Source organism: Vipera ursinii (assembly GCF_947247035.1).
Source record: "Vipera ursinii genome assembly, chromosome: 10".
Taxonomy (NCBI): Eukaryota; Metazoa; Chordata; class Lepidosauria; order Squamata; family Viperidae; genus Vipera; species Vipera ursinii.
The window spans coordinates 21,222,113-21,235,428 of record NC_139520.1 but is presented as its reverse complement, the minus strand read 5'-3'; the positions used below and the strand labels follow the sequence as shown (position 1 = coordinate 21,235,428).

The 13,316-nt window shown below is 49.8% G+C and overlaps 1 protein-coding gene across 5 annotated transcripts in view; it reads left to right on the top strand.

The window, feature by feature from the left end:
* Positions 1 to 13,316, top strand: part of GSE1 (Gse1 coiled-coil protein) — a 167,315-nt gene that overhangs the window by 109,209 nt on the left and 44,790 nt on the right. The window contains exon 1 of one of the 5 annotated variants that reach the window (XM_083370804.1): positions 10,804 to 10,982. The exons of the other annotated variants lie outside the window; for them this stretch is intronic. The gene's annotated coding sequence lies outside the window, so the exon portion shown is untranslated. Of the gene's footprint in view, positions 1 to 10,803; positions 10,983 to 13,316 lie in introns of those variants that run through there. 5 annotated transcript variants of the gene reach the window in all.

The following is a 13,316-nucleotide window of genomic DNA, read 5'->3' as shown; positions in this document are numbered from 1 at the left end:
AGGCCATGAGTCCTAGGGAAGGTCCTGTCTCAGATGGTGTGGAGGTTCGTTCTCCGAGCTTTGTGGGTTGGTTTCCCAACGTTTCATTACCAGCCTAAGTAACGTCTTCAGTGGAATTTAGGGAAAGCCAGTGTTGGCATTATTTTGTTAATAAAGGCTTTGTGTGGTCAGTAGGTCTTGTGATGGGAGGGTCACATCAGGTGAGTTCTCGTGATGGGACAGGTGTGGGTCACATCAGGTGAGGGTCTTGTGATTGGTCTTGTGATGGGTCAGGTGTGGGTCACATCAGGTGAAGGTCTTGTGATGGGTCCAAAATTCCAACATTCAGAAAGCAACCCACAAGCTTGGAGAATGATTCCCCACCCTCATCCTACACCTGAGCTACAGATATTGCATGCGTTCTCCTATTACGTTTCTGCCCTGGACTCAGATTCTTTTTATCAGACCAATGTCTGGGTTGTGGCTTTTCCTTCTGTTCCTCAAGGTTATTCCTTCTTCCCATTATAAACATGTGCAGTCTAAATAGGATTGAAATGGCCCCACCTGCCCCTTTTAAACGCACGAGCACCTGGGTCCTTAAGAAGACAGTGATGAATCATTGAAATGCCCAGGTAGAATCTTCAAGGAGGAAGAGGTGAGGTTCACTTCTCTGCTCGGGACAGGAACCTTGAACTAAAACCATCTCCGAAAAGCCGTCGGGATAATTCTGCCCCAATGTGCTACTTGCCCGCTGCTCCTTGATGCATACGGAGGGCTCAGAGCAGGGAGCGATGGAGACATCCCCCTTGCTGCCCTCGCGCCCTCTGCAAATTGCTTGCCAAACACGGGCATTCTGCCTGACTCTCATTTTTCCGGGTTGCTCTCAGAATAAAAACCCTTATTAAACCGGCTTGTCGTCATTTAGCAGATCAGTGATCCACAGCCGGGTGATTGGTGACAGAACCTGTGAAAATTGTGTGGGCTAAGTGAGTGGCACGGCAAAGGCAGGAGACGCCAGCTTGTGGTGGGGAGAGTGGAGAAATCTCAATGCGGCTTCTTCAAACTGGCAGGAAGCCTACTGAAGGAGTCCAGCCAGTTCTCACGACCACAACTGAGCCCAAAGTTCAAGTTGTTAAGTGATGAACTTGTTAAGTGAGCGTTGGCCCATTTTATGACTTTTCTCGCCACATTTGTTACGTGAATATACTTTCAGTTCTTAAATGAGTGACACGCTTGTTACGCGAATCCCGGCTTCCCCATTGATTTTTGCTTGTTAGAAGGTCGCAAAAGGGGATCACCTGACTCCGGGACACAGCAACCATCATAAATATGAATCAGTTGTCTAGCATTCATAATGTAAATGTGAGTCAGTTGTCAAGCATTCGAATGTAAATCACACGACTGGAGATGCAGCTATGTTCATAGGTGTGAAAAATGGGTCATAAGTCCCTTTTTTCAGCGCCATTGTAACTTTGAACAGTCACTATATGCACTGTTGTAAGTCAAGGATTCCCTCCATCTACAGGTAACCTGGGGTGCCTGAAGAATCATCTCCCCACCAGCTCCCATAGGGAGCAACAGGGCGGGCAAGGCAGCAATCTCAGTTCTTAAGCCAGGAGTTCCGAATTCTTCTTAGCCCCGTAGGAAGTCCTCAGCAGTTCTTCCTGCAAAAACCAGCTTGGGAGAAGTAGAGTTAAAAATCAGGATAGGGTTGTTTTTTTTGCCCCCTACAACCATGGAAGTTCCAAGGTGCATCCTCCATACACAATCCCCTGTTTTATTAGTCCAGCACGTTCTAGGCCTCCCAGTCAGGTTTTGGCAGGAGAAAAGTAGAGGCGTAGAAGAGGCGTCCAGCTGGATAGAAACAGCAGCACAATTGCTACGTTGAAGGCTGTCCTAGGTACTTTCCATCAAAAACTGGTTTGACAATTCTGTTTCTTCCACCAGCTACTAATGTTTGCCCAAGACGGAGTTTATTTACTGTGGGCTCTTCAGTCAGGTCGTTCTTTCTTCCTAGAGCCTTAGCAGGACAACAGTTCTTTTCCTCCGAGGAGTCCAAGCCAGGTCAGTGACTTGCATGGACCCAACTTAGATTTCCTTGGGGATTCTGCAGATGTTCGTTAAAGTTGGATACTTAGAGCTCCTTCCTTGCATGGGATGACAGGTACCTAAGATGGACAGTACAACCGCTTGTCTTGGGAGCTTGGAGTGAGTAGCCCATGGCCAGGATTGTTAAAGAAGATGGTTGGTTTCATTTCAGGAGGCAGCGCTGGCTCTGTGAGGGCCTTCCTGTTTTGATTTCTTATTTATCAATTGCAAATGCCAAATCAGCCTCGTCCGGGACCCCCAAGCAAGTCAGTGGAAGCTCAGAACAATCTGCTCTTTGCTACATCCAGACCAGGAGACACTTGGGGAAGCCTTACGGAAGTGAAGTGATGAGAAAGGCCGTTGGCTGCATCTTAGCTCTCCGCTGGCTGAAATCCTGGGTTAATCTCTGATGAGGAGGCTTCTTAGGAACAGTCAATTAAAGCTGCTCTGATAGTTTGTCTAATTGAAAGGCTGCCTAAAGAGGGAGATTACTGCAGGAATGTTTTTTTTTCCTCCATGCCCTTGTAAGGGTTGGATCAAAGAGGAGAAGAGAACCATTCCATTGGGAATCACTCTGCTCCCGGCCTCTAGCCAAGGCCCTGGGGAACTGTTGTGTCCTTTCAAGCCAGAGATTCTGAATAACCCCCTTTAAAATCTCAATTCTCTAGAGTAGACTCAAAGCCAGGAGGCAGATAAGTTGATCCCTTGCAAACAGACTACGTTTTATGGGATTCTTGGTGCTCTCTGAGTTTGGTTGCCTTTTTGCAGAACTTCCATTACCCAACTAGGTAACATCATCAGTGCTAGAAGGGAGGGGGTTTGCAAGGAGGAGGAGGAGGAGGACTGCGGGGTCCTTGGTGCTCTCTAAGCTTGGTGGCTTTCCTGCAGACATTTCATGACCCAACTAGGTAACATCATCAGTGCAAGGAGGAAGAGGAAGGAAGGAAGGAAGGAAGGAAGGAAGGAAGGAAGGAAGGAAGGAAGGAAGGAAGGACTGTGGGGTCCTTGGTGCTCTCTAAGCTTGGTGGCTTTCCGCAGACATTTCATGACCCAACTAGGTAACATCATCAGTACAAGGAGGAAGAGGAAGGAAGGAAGGAAGGAAGGAAGGAAGGAAGGAAGGAAGGAAGGACTGTGGGGTGCTTGGTGGTCTCTAAGCTTGGTGGCTTTCCTGCAGATATTTCATGACCCAACTAGATAACATTATCAGTACAAGGAGGAAGAGGAAGGAAGGAAGGAAGGAAGGAAGGAAGGAAGGAAGGAAGGAAGGAAGGAAGGAAGGAAGGACTGTGGGGTGCTTGGTGGTCTCTAAGCTTGGTGGCTTTCCTGCAGACATTTCATGACCCAACTAGATAACATCATCAGTGCAAGGAGGAAGAGGAAGGAAGGAAGGAAGGAAGGAAGGAAGGAAGGAAGGAAGGAAGGAAGGAAGGAAGGAAGGACTGTGGGGTCCTTGGTGCTCTCTAAGCTTGGTGGTTTTCCTGCAGACATTTCATGACCCAACTAGGTAACATCATCAGTGCTGTGTTTTGCCTGTTAGCTATAAATGATTGGGGACGGGGAGGGGGCTGAAACAAGAAACATTTTGTGGTGGGAACTTCCAAGCAAGTTCTCAGCTGCCTCCATTTGAAAAGAGCAGGGAGACTTTGCAGGAGGCTTGGAGGGAGGGAGGTTGCATCTTCCAAGCTTTTCTTTATAGCTTGAGTATCTGTTCTGGTTGCCTGGAGAAACTTTCAGTGGCTGCCAGGTTCTGAACGTAGCCCTGGGCTTGTAGCTGCGAGATGTGTGGGGACTTGCAGAGGATAGGGGTTTTAGAAGGGGAGTTCTGGAAGGGGTGACGATTTGCTAACTTGTCCGACCTGAGAGCCTTCAGATCTTCTGCCAGCTTCTGTGGGGCATCTCTTTGCCCTGGCTTGGACATGTCAGCCAAGTTTCCTCGGACGAACATGATCAGGGGAGATGTGATCTCTGGGCTCCAGGCAGTCGCCTAATTAATCTGCTAATGAACCATGCTGCTGATATCCTTTGGATCTTTGAAGCAAGAGTCTGAAATGATGCAATCAGCTTGGCGAGAGCCACCTTCTTTCCATCATCGCCATCCCGGCCATAATAAATATCAGGGTTGTTGCAACCAGGTGGTATTCCTGCCTAATTTCACCCACGCAAGTCCAGTTCAAACTCATCTACAGGACTGATGTAATCCTTTCTTCCTGCTTCAATGGGCAGAGTTGGGGGAAGAGAGAGGGAGAGATTCCAGGAGGTGATTCAAAATGTTTTGATGGCCAGGTGTTGAAGCTTTGGAGCAGGTAAACCAACTTAGGGAGATCTGGAGCTAGTTAGGCTGCTTCGTGGCTTAGTCTGTGGAGCTTCTGTTGGGTGAAGATTCTTCTCTGCGAAGAAGTCCTTGAGCTAAATGGCAGGCCAGAGGCACATCTTTCAGAACAAGCTGGTGAGAGACAGAAGACGGCCCTTTTTTACTCCTTTATCTAGTAGATTCCATACTTCACAACCACCCCTAAGGACAGACACAGTTGTGGGACAGAAATGGCTTTACAAGAGCTTGCCTAGGAACACAGAAGTCTGCAGAGAACTCACCGGCAAAACGGGTAGGTGTGCAATCTCTCCATCTTAATTTTATTGTATTGTGCCTGGGACTGCTCAGGTGTAGGTGGCTACCCAGTTTCATAAGACCTCATGGCACGTATATTCCCAGGTGTTGCACCACCTGGTTGCACCTCCTAATTCATCACAATCTATCTGAAAGGATCCATCACCTCTGGCTACCATGTTTTTCAGAGAATCGTGGATCCTCAGTGCTGCTCGTGTTCAAGCCTGCACACCTTAACTGTCATATTCTAGAGGCCTTCAAGTCTTGGCCGTGCATTAATCTCCTGTTTAAAGTGTGGGACAGAAGTAACCTGTGGAGCCTGTTATATCTGTGCTTCACAGTATTATGGCTGTATTCTGCTAGTGGTAAACTATGTTAGCGTGGCTTGCGATCTTCATCAAGGTGTGAGGGTATTGACCTTGGCTTCGATAACTCCTGAGGTAGATCATAGTTAATGTAAAAAAAGATGCTGAGACTCTAGAAAAAGCACAGAGAAGAGCAACGAAGATGATTAGGGGAGAGGAGGCCCAAACATAAGAAGAGCAGGTGCAGGAATTCAGTATGTCTAGTCCAGTGAAAAGAAGGACTAAGGGTGACATGATTGCAGCCTTCCAATATCTGAGGGGCTACCACAGAGAAGGGGGGGGTGTCAACCTATTCTCTGAAGCACCAGAAGGCAGGACGAGAAACAGTGGATTGGAAACTAATGAAGGAGAGAACCAAGCTAAGGAGAAATTGCCTGACAGTTAGAACAATTCAACAGTGGAACGTGTTGTAGAGCCTTTCTTCCATCGACTGAAGTTGTCAGAAGTTGTGGGTGCTCCATCATTGGAGGTTTTTAAGGAGAGACTGGACAATCATTTGTCTGAAATACCCTAGGGTCTCCTGCTGGAGTAGGAGCTGGACCAGAAGACCTCCAAGGTCCCTTTTAACTCTTGTTATTCTGCTAACGTAGATTGTCTTCTTAAAGGTAGGGTTCTTGTGCTAATACACATCTCAGGTTTGGGGATTATTTTTCTTTGGGGAAGTTCTAAGCCCCACCATCTCTTGTTCCAAAAATAATCCATTTCCCTCGAAATGCATCCTCCCGTATGGCAGATGAAGGGCCCTTGACCATTGATAGATGGTCATCTTCCTCTTCTGCTCTTTTTTCATTTCTCCCCATGCCAGCCCTTTCCCATACTCCAGGCTCAGCTTCCTTTCTCTCTGCTGGTCCCTGTCTTTCTCCCCCCCCCTCCCCCCAATTCCCATCCCAGCCCTGAGAAGCGTGGCAGGCAAAATCCACGCTCTGCGTCTTGCTTTCTGCTTTTCTTCTGCTCCATTTGCTGGCAGCCAGAAAGAGAGAATCTCTCCCCGTTGCATTGGGTAATATATTATTAGTTCCGCTGCTTTCGCTCCTGTGAGCTCAAAATAGCCGCGTTCGGAGCAGGTGGTGGGTGGCATGGGTTGAGTTCAATGGCAGCCGATTCCTGAAGGATGCTTGTCTATTATTCACGGCTTTTACAGGGGCCCGCACGCTGCCACCGAGGCGAGCTAGCCAGGGGTTTTAAAGGCCAGTGCTGAACTCAGATGTGCTCAAGGTCTCTTGGCAAGCCCTCTGGGGGGGCCAGGTGTGAACTCCTGGAGGGGCCGAGGCTTCCCCAGCTGCACCAGCCTGTCTGTGCTGGAGTCCTCCTGATTTATGGCCTCCTCCCCCCCCTCCACTTCAAGCACATTTACCTTGCCTGCCTCTTCTCGGGAGCGCCTATAAATCTCTCGTTGCACCTGTCTCCTCCGCCTGGTAATTGCTGCATCCTTCAGATGCCAGGTGCTCAGAGAGCCTGACCCCCATCTTTTATGAGCCTGGGAGAGGGGCTGGGGTGGGAGGGGGGCTGCTGTCGGGACATCCAGAGGCCAGGTGGTGCAGACCCTCCCCCAGAGAAATAAGCCCAGACAGAAGAGAAGTGGTGCCAGCAACAGGAGCACCTGGGAGGGTGGCAGTGTCCGTCCCTTGCAGTTGCTGGAGAAGAAGGCTTGGTTGGATTTTTGGTGGCTGGCTGGTTGTGGATCAGGATTTAACAGTGGGGTGCACATCATCCGGACCTACTTAGGAATATTCTTCTCGGTTGCTTGATAATTCCTGGCAAGGGGAATCGGATTCACGCGGATCAGTCTACCTGCAAAGCTTGCTTTGTTTGAACATCTTAATCCTTAGAAGCAAAATGGGAACATCCTGAATTCAGACTGGCTGATGATAAGATCTTGGGGGGGGGCAAACAGCCAGGGGTGTGTGTGTCGCTGTATTACAGCCCTGACTTGATGTCCTTAACTTGATGTTAAGGCTCCCATTTCCTCAAGGCAAAATCCTGTGGCTTTGTTTGGAGTTGGCTTAACAAGTGGTATGAATGCAGACAGTCCTCGCTCAGCAAACATGGTTGGGACCAACAACTCCCTTGCTAAGTGAGGCAGTCACTAAGCAAGACATGATGGCGGCTTGCAATTTTACCGCAGAGTTCTCTCTTGATTGTGGTTATTGGAAGCTAATTGTCCTGTCACATAATTGAGATTTGGAAGCTTTGCAATGGTCATAAGTGGGAGGACTGGTCATAAAGCTGCCATAACTTTGGGCAATTGCTAGACAGGACAGTTGTCAAACAAGGACTACCTTTAGTGCTTTGGAAATCACGATTTACAGCTTAACATCTCAGGAGAAGTCAGCCCTCGAAAGGGTGTGTGTGCATGTGTTTGCAGCTCCCCCCACCCCCCAAGAAGACCCATGCTACCTCACCATCCAAGGATGCTCTCCACACCCTCTCCCAATTGGCAAGCTCGGTCCTCCTGTCTTCCTGTTTTCATTTTTAAAGGGGGTTGCCACTTGACGCTATCCAAGGCTTTCTCTGCGGTTGTGCGGATGCTTTCCTGTTTACGTGGAGGTGCCGATGACCTTGCAGTGTGTGATGCAGTGAGTTGCTGCCTTCTCCTGCTTTGCGAGATGCGAGTCAAAAGGCAGCCTTGAGTGGCATCAGCTGTGCCACCCCAAAGAGCTCTTCCTTCCTGTGTCTCCTGCAGAGGGATCTAGCTGTCCCAGTTCCCACTGAACTCTCAACCAGATTTGCAACAAGCCTTGCCTGGAAGCGTCCACAGCTCAGGCCCTGCAGGGGATGAGGGGTCACCATGCTGAATTATGGGGCCAGAAGGAAAACACTGTCCAGCCCACCAGAATGGGGGGGGGTTCCTGTGGGAGAGAGATCTTTCCTTGAATGGGGAACCAGTAGCACTCCAGGGATGGCTGCACAACATCTCCCATCATTTCTTCTTCATTGGGCTGGCTCCATGGGGCTCCTGGGAGAAGGAGTTCAGCCATCTTTGGAGGAGGACCAGGGGTTCTCCTGTGGGCTGACCAGATCAACAGCTGGCCAGCTGCTGCCTTCTAGTGGTGGCTAGAAGTAATGCTGCCCCTCTATTCCATCCACTTAGACTAGGTGAGGTGGCCCGTTCTCCACTGTAAGAGCATCAAAATGATTTGGACTAAAGAATTAAAACCTGCAGAAAGGAGAACTTATCCAACAGGATCCCCGGACCTGAATGATTTGTGGGTTTAGAGACGTTGGGTGTAGCAACCACACTGTGGCTTCCAGACCCTGTTCGCTGTTCTGTATTCCAGATCCAGATGTTAGCCTCTGAGCTTCTAGGCCAGGCGGTCAAGCTTGGATGATGGCCTTCCAAACAGAAATGCAGACAAAAGCTTTATCGATGGCTTTGCCCACAATTAACAAGCCCGTTGTGAAAGGAGAGGTAGGTGTTGTCCTATCCCTCCTTTCACAACTGGCTTGTTAATTGTGGGCAATGGGAGGGGAGCAGGATTCCAAGATCTGAGAGGCTGGGAGAGGAGAATAGCCATATAAACAATTGAGACAGCAGGCAAATGAGCTGATAGCTTATCTCATAAATAGCAATTTAGCCCAGCTGGAGAGAAAGCGAGGAGGAGTTTGTCAAATCACACAGAGACTCCACCTTGGTGAATTCACTATGCACGAGGCTGGGGGAGTTCCTCTTACCATTTCAAAGGTTTTGCATTTAATGCTAAAGATCTCCTATTGAGATCTGTGCAATTCCAGCGTCTTGGTTGCGCCCAATTCTGGACAGCTGGACAGATCTCGTCCCAATGAGGGATCTTCCTAGGGTAATCTGGGCTAAACAAAACAACTTTCATCAGAGCCACAAGGGTTGCTGGCAATTGTGGGAGGGGTCCTTACAGCTTTTTGTTGTGCTTGTGCTTCCACCAGTGAGCCAAAGCTGAGCAGATGTCTTCAGAACAGAAACGTTTGTGTCTGGAGATGAACATTGTGTCCTTACACCCTGATGCTATTTTGAGGTTGTGGCAACAGAGGCATCGTGCTTGAATCAGGAGAATAGTGTTTCCCAACCTTGGCAACATTAAGATGGGTGGACTTCAACTCCCAGAATTCCCCAGACCTGAAGATGGGTGGACGTCAACTTGGAGTTGAAATCCACATACCTTAAAGCTGCTGAGGTTGAGAAATGCTCTCTGGAATATAAAAATGGCTTCCTCCCTTTCTTTCCTTCCTTCTTTCCTCCCTTCCTTCCTTCCTCCCTCCTTCCCTCCCTGTCCTCTGCCTCCTTCCTTCCTTCCTTCCTTCCTTCCTTCCTTCCTTCCTTCCTTCCTTCCTTCCTCCCTCCCTCCCCCATATTCTTGCCTTCCTAAAGGACCTTTAAGGTGTGTATACAGAGAGAGAGAGAGAGAGAGAGAGACAGACAGACAGACAGACAGACAGACACACACACACACACACACACACACACACACACACACGCAGGTTCCCTGGAGAAATCAAAGTGTCTTTCCTCCAATCGCACCCTTCCCAAGGGGGATGATGCTGAACGTCAGAACGATGCCTTGTTGTCTCTGAAGCCGAGCGGCGGCTGAGCGCGAAGGCATGCAGAGAGGCGCTCTTCTCTCCCGCCCACTCTCCCCTGCCTTGACAGCCTGCAAGCTCTCATTCCCACTCTCCCCCCTCCCCGCAACTGACAAGTGCCCTCCCCTGTCACCCAAGAGCAGGCAGACAGGTTTCACTTCTTGCCCTGGGGCGTCTCCCCTTGCCATAAAGCCAGGGAGGGAAGAGGAGATGGCAGCTTCCCAGCGCCTGGTTCCCTGCCAGGCGCGAAATCAAAGGTGTGGGCAGTGCCTGCTAGCGTGGTGAAGCCTGGCAAGTGCTGACAAACATGCTCGCTCAGGAGTCTCAGAGGCCGTTGGAGAGACACACCTGCATCAGGCAAAGCGATACCCAGCGAGCCAGGTGCTAGCTGGGCACGGCCAGCTTTTCAGGGAACGTTGCTTCGGCATCACGGGCTCAGGAGAGAGAGAGAGAGAGAGAGAGAGAGAGAGAGAGAGAGAGAGAGAGAGAGAGAGAGAGAGAGAGAGAGAGAGAGAGAGAAAGAGAAAGAAAGCTCCGAATTTAAGCTTTTCCAATGTTTATTTTGTAATCTCCTTGCCCTGCCCTTGTTTGCATATTACAAGAGCTGGGCAAGACGCAGGGAACCTTTGACTCTAAAGCAGGGGTGGGCAAATATGACACCTTTATGACTTGTGGACTTCCAACTCCCAGAATCCCTGCTAGGTGTGCCAGCCCTGCTAGCCCAGCTCGGTGAGTCCACACACACACACACACACACACACACACACACACACACACACACACACCAGCCGCCTTCTGCGCTCTTCCATGCGTTGCTTTGCTGCAGAGCCAAAACTGCAGCGTTGCATTCGAGGAGACAGGCAGTCTGACTCCAGAGGGTCATCCGAGGCACTCAGCAAAATTGCAAGGTGCTGACGGCAACCACCAGGTTCCCGTTGGGCTGCAGCAGGCGGAGTCTCTTCTCCCCACCTAGCACCTCCGTGCGGCGCAGGTTTCATCGGTTGGATGTCTGCCTGTGGGGCAGCTGTTTGACAGCGGGCAGCCAGCCAGAAAGGAGGCGTGCTTTAAAAAAACACACACACACACAAAACAGAAAGGCAGCCAGCTGGTTTGTTTGCTGAAAGGCAGCACCCAGCTCTGGTTTGGTGTGGGTTTCCCCCCCCCCCCAGGACTGTCGATGCAGGAAGGAACAGAACAGGAGAGAAAGGGGTAGAAGAACTGTACTGGCACTGAGGGTGGGGCTTTCGGCACCAACAGATGGTTTTGGGGGGCAGGGGACACAAAGGGGGACTCCCTCCCCATCTCTGTTGGCTGGTTTGCTCTTGCAGTGGATGCAAACACCGAAGCAAGACAAGGAATTTTTCATATTTGGGGTGCTTCCCTTTGCAAAGGTGAGTTTCAGGATGATTTCACACACACACACACACACACACACACACACACACACACACACACACACTTCCAGTTTTCTGGGAGTCAACCTCTCTTGCTGACCTCCTTTTTTGGTGGGGGGGGGGGCTGGCTACTAAATTTTACTAAGGGGTAACCAGATGCCTACAGGAGAAGTGTCATACGATGCTTTCAATCAGTGTTTCTCAACCTCAGCCCCTTTAAGATGGGTGGGACTTCAACTCCCAGAATCCCCCAGCCAGCCATGCTGACTGCAGCATTCTGGAAGTTGAAGTCCATTCATCTTGAAGCATGCTGGCTGAGGGATTCTGGGACTTGAAGGGGCCAAGTTTGAAAAAAAACACTGCTGTAAATCAAGGAAGCTGCTTGCTTCCTTCCTTCTCAAAGTCGAGGAAAAAAGCACTCTCTGTATAGGCAGAAAATCGTCGTCACCACTGATGTCAGTCTGGCTCTGGCAACAGATGTTAGGAGGGTTTGGCTGGGCTCCAGGCGGAGGGCAGGGCAGGGCAAAGAGACGAGGCTGGGAGTGAAATCTATGCCACTCAATCGGATGTGCTGAAGCTGGTTAGAAAGGTGAGCTGGTTTTGCCATTTAGGTTTTACGTGGCTACCTGTTTTTTAACTGTGTTTTGTGGAGAAAGATGCAGCCAGTGGCATCTTGGGTTGCATCCGGGGCGAGTGGTGTGGGTTGTGCTCCACACAAAGGTGTTGGCAGAGGGAAGGAGAGCGGAAGGGCAGGTGTCAAAGCTCTGCAAATTTCCCTGATATAATCAGCAAAAATTTTCATGCTGTAGAAAAAGTTCCAGAACAGAGCCTTGCTCTGTGTGCGCATGCATGTTGGGGGTGGGAGTGCGAGGGGCTCCGCTCGTCACAATAAAAAGATGATGGACGGGTTGTGGTTTTCCTGGAAATGCATCTGTTTGCAAGTCGGTTGTGACCAGTTTAATGAAGCAGCTGCGTCTGTTGGGCTGGAAACGTTGAGGAGCAGTTGAAATGAATAAACGCTTCGGAGAAGGCGGTGGAGTGTTGTTTCTCAAACTTGGCTGCTTTAGGATAGGTGGACTTCAACTCCCAGAGTTCCCCAGCCACACTTGGGGAGTTGAACTCCACTTACCTTAAAGATGCTAAGGCTGAGAAAGAGTGGTCTGAAGGATCTACTCAGGTGCTGTTCAGAAGCTTCAGTGGCCAGCTGATCTGGCTGGTTTTAAGGCCTTCCATAGAGGGGGAAGGTAGAACAGGCATTGCTAGCACCATAAATTGTGGCTTCATTGTGCTGTTTCATAGCTGTCCACTTTGACGGTTGTATACGATAAACACAAGTTCACTGGAGGAAACCAACCTCTCAGAGCTGAATCCTTCAGCTCCAGGGATTGTGGAGTTGCCTTCTGCGGCAACCAGCTAGGCTTGTTCTGCAGGTCCATTTACATGCTCCACAAATATCTCCACTGGTTTTGCAAGCAGCTCAGAACAATTAAGGCTGGATTGTGGGGAGCTCATTTGTAAGGTCCCCTCTAGCAAGCATCACTGGCAAGACTTGGAAGAGAGCAGTCATCTGGATCCAGCCTCGTAGAGATTCTCTGGGTGGTTGGCATCATATTACCTGACGAGAAGGAGGTCAATGTTATCAGAGCCAGCAGGACAGAAATGGAATAGCTCCCTGGCCACTGGACCTTGGAATAAGTGTGTTGTAATAGCCCTAACACAATCCTACTGATGCTTGACTCCAGGAATGTACAAGACCTTGAAGGCCTTCAGAGGTTCTTCAAAGCAAAAGCCCCCCATGATGAGGGAGCTGAAGACAGACTTGCTGAAGTTCCGCTGGTTATTTTGGACATTGAGCTGCTGGGGAACTTGTGGGGTTTTTATCCCAAGCAACACCTTCCAGGGTTATGGGAAAGCTTGCTCCCTCTGGGTAACTCCTCCATTTTTAGATATTGCAGACAGGGACCAGAGGGAGGAGACCGTGGTGTGCTGTAACTCCATCCCTGCTGGTAGAAGGCTCCATGCAGCGAGTGGACACTCTTGAGATGGCAAACATGGGGGCAGAGATGATGGTGGAATTCCCTGTGACAAAAAAGTCAGCACGGGGGTGAGGGCAAGAGAAATATTTCTTGGCAATACCTGTCAAAACCTGGAGAAATCCAGACCCACCTGTCCAGCAGCTTAGATGGACTTAGATGGGCAGTGTCCCTTCTTGGACCTCCTTGACTGAGAAGAAGGGAGAAGAATCAGCTCTCCACTGGGGCCGTCATGTGGGGTTTTAGCTAGGCAAGATCTGAGCTGGTCCCGAGTAGAGCACAAGAACCAACATAATGG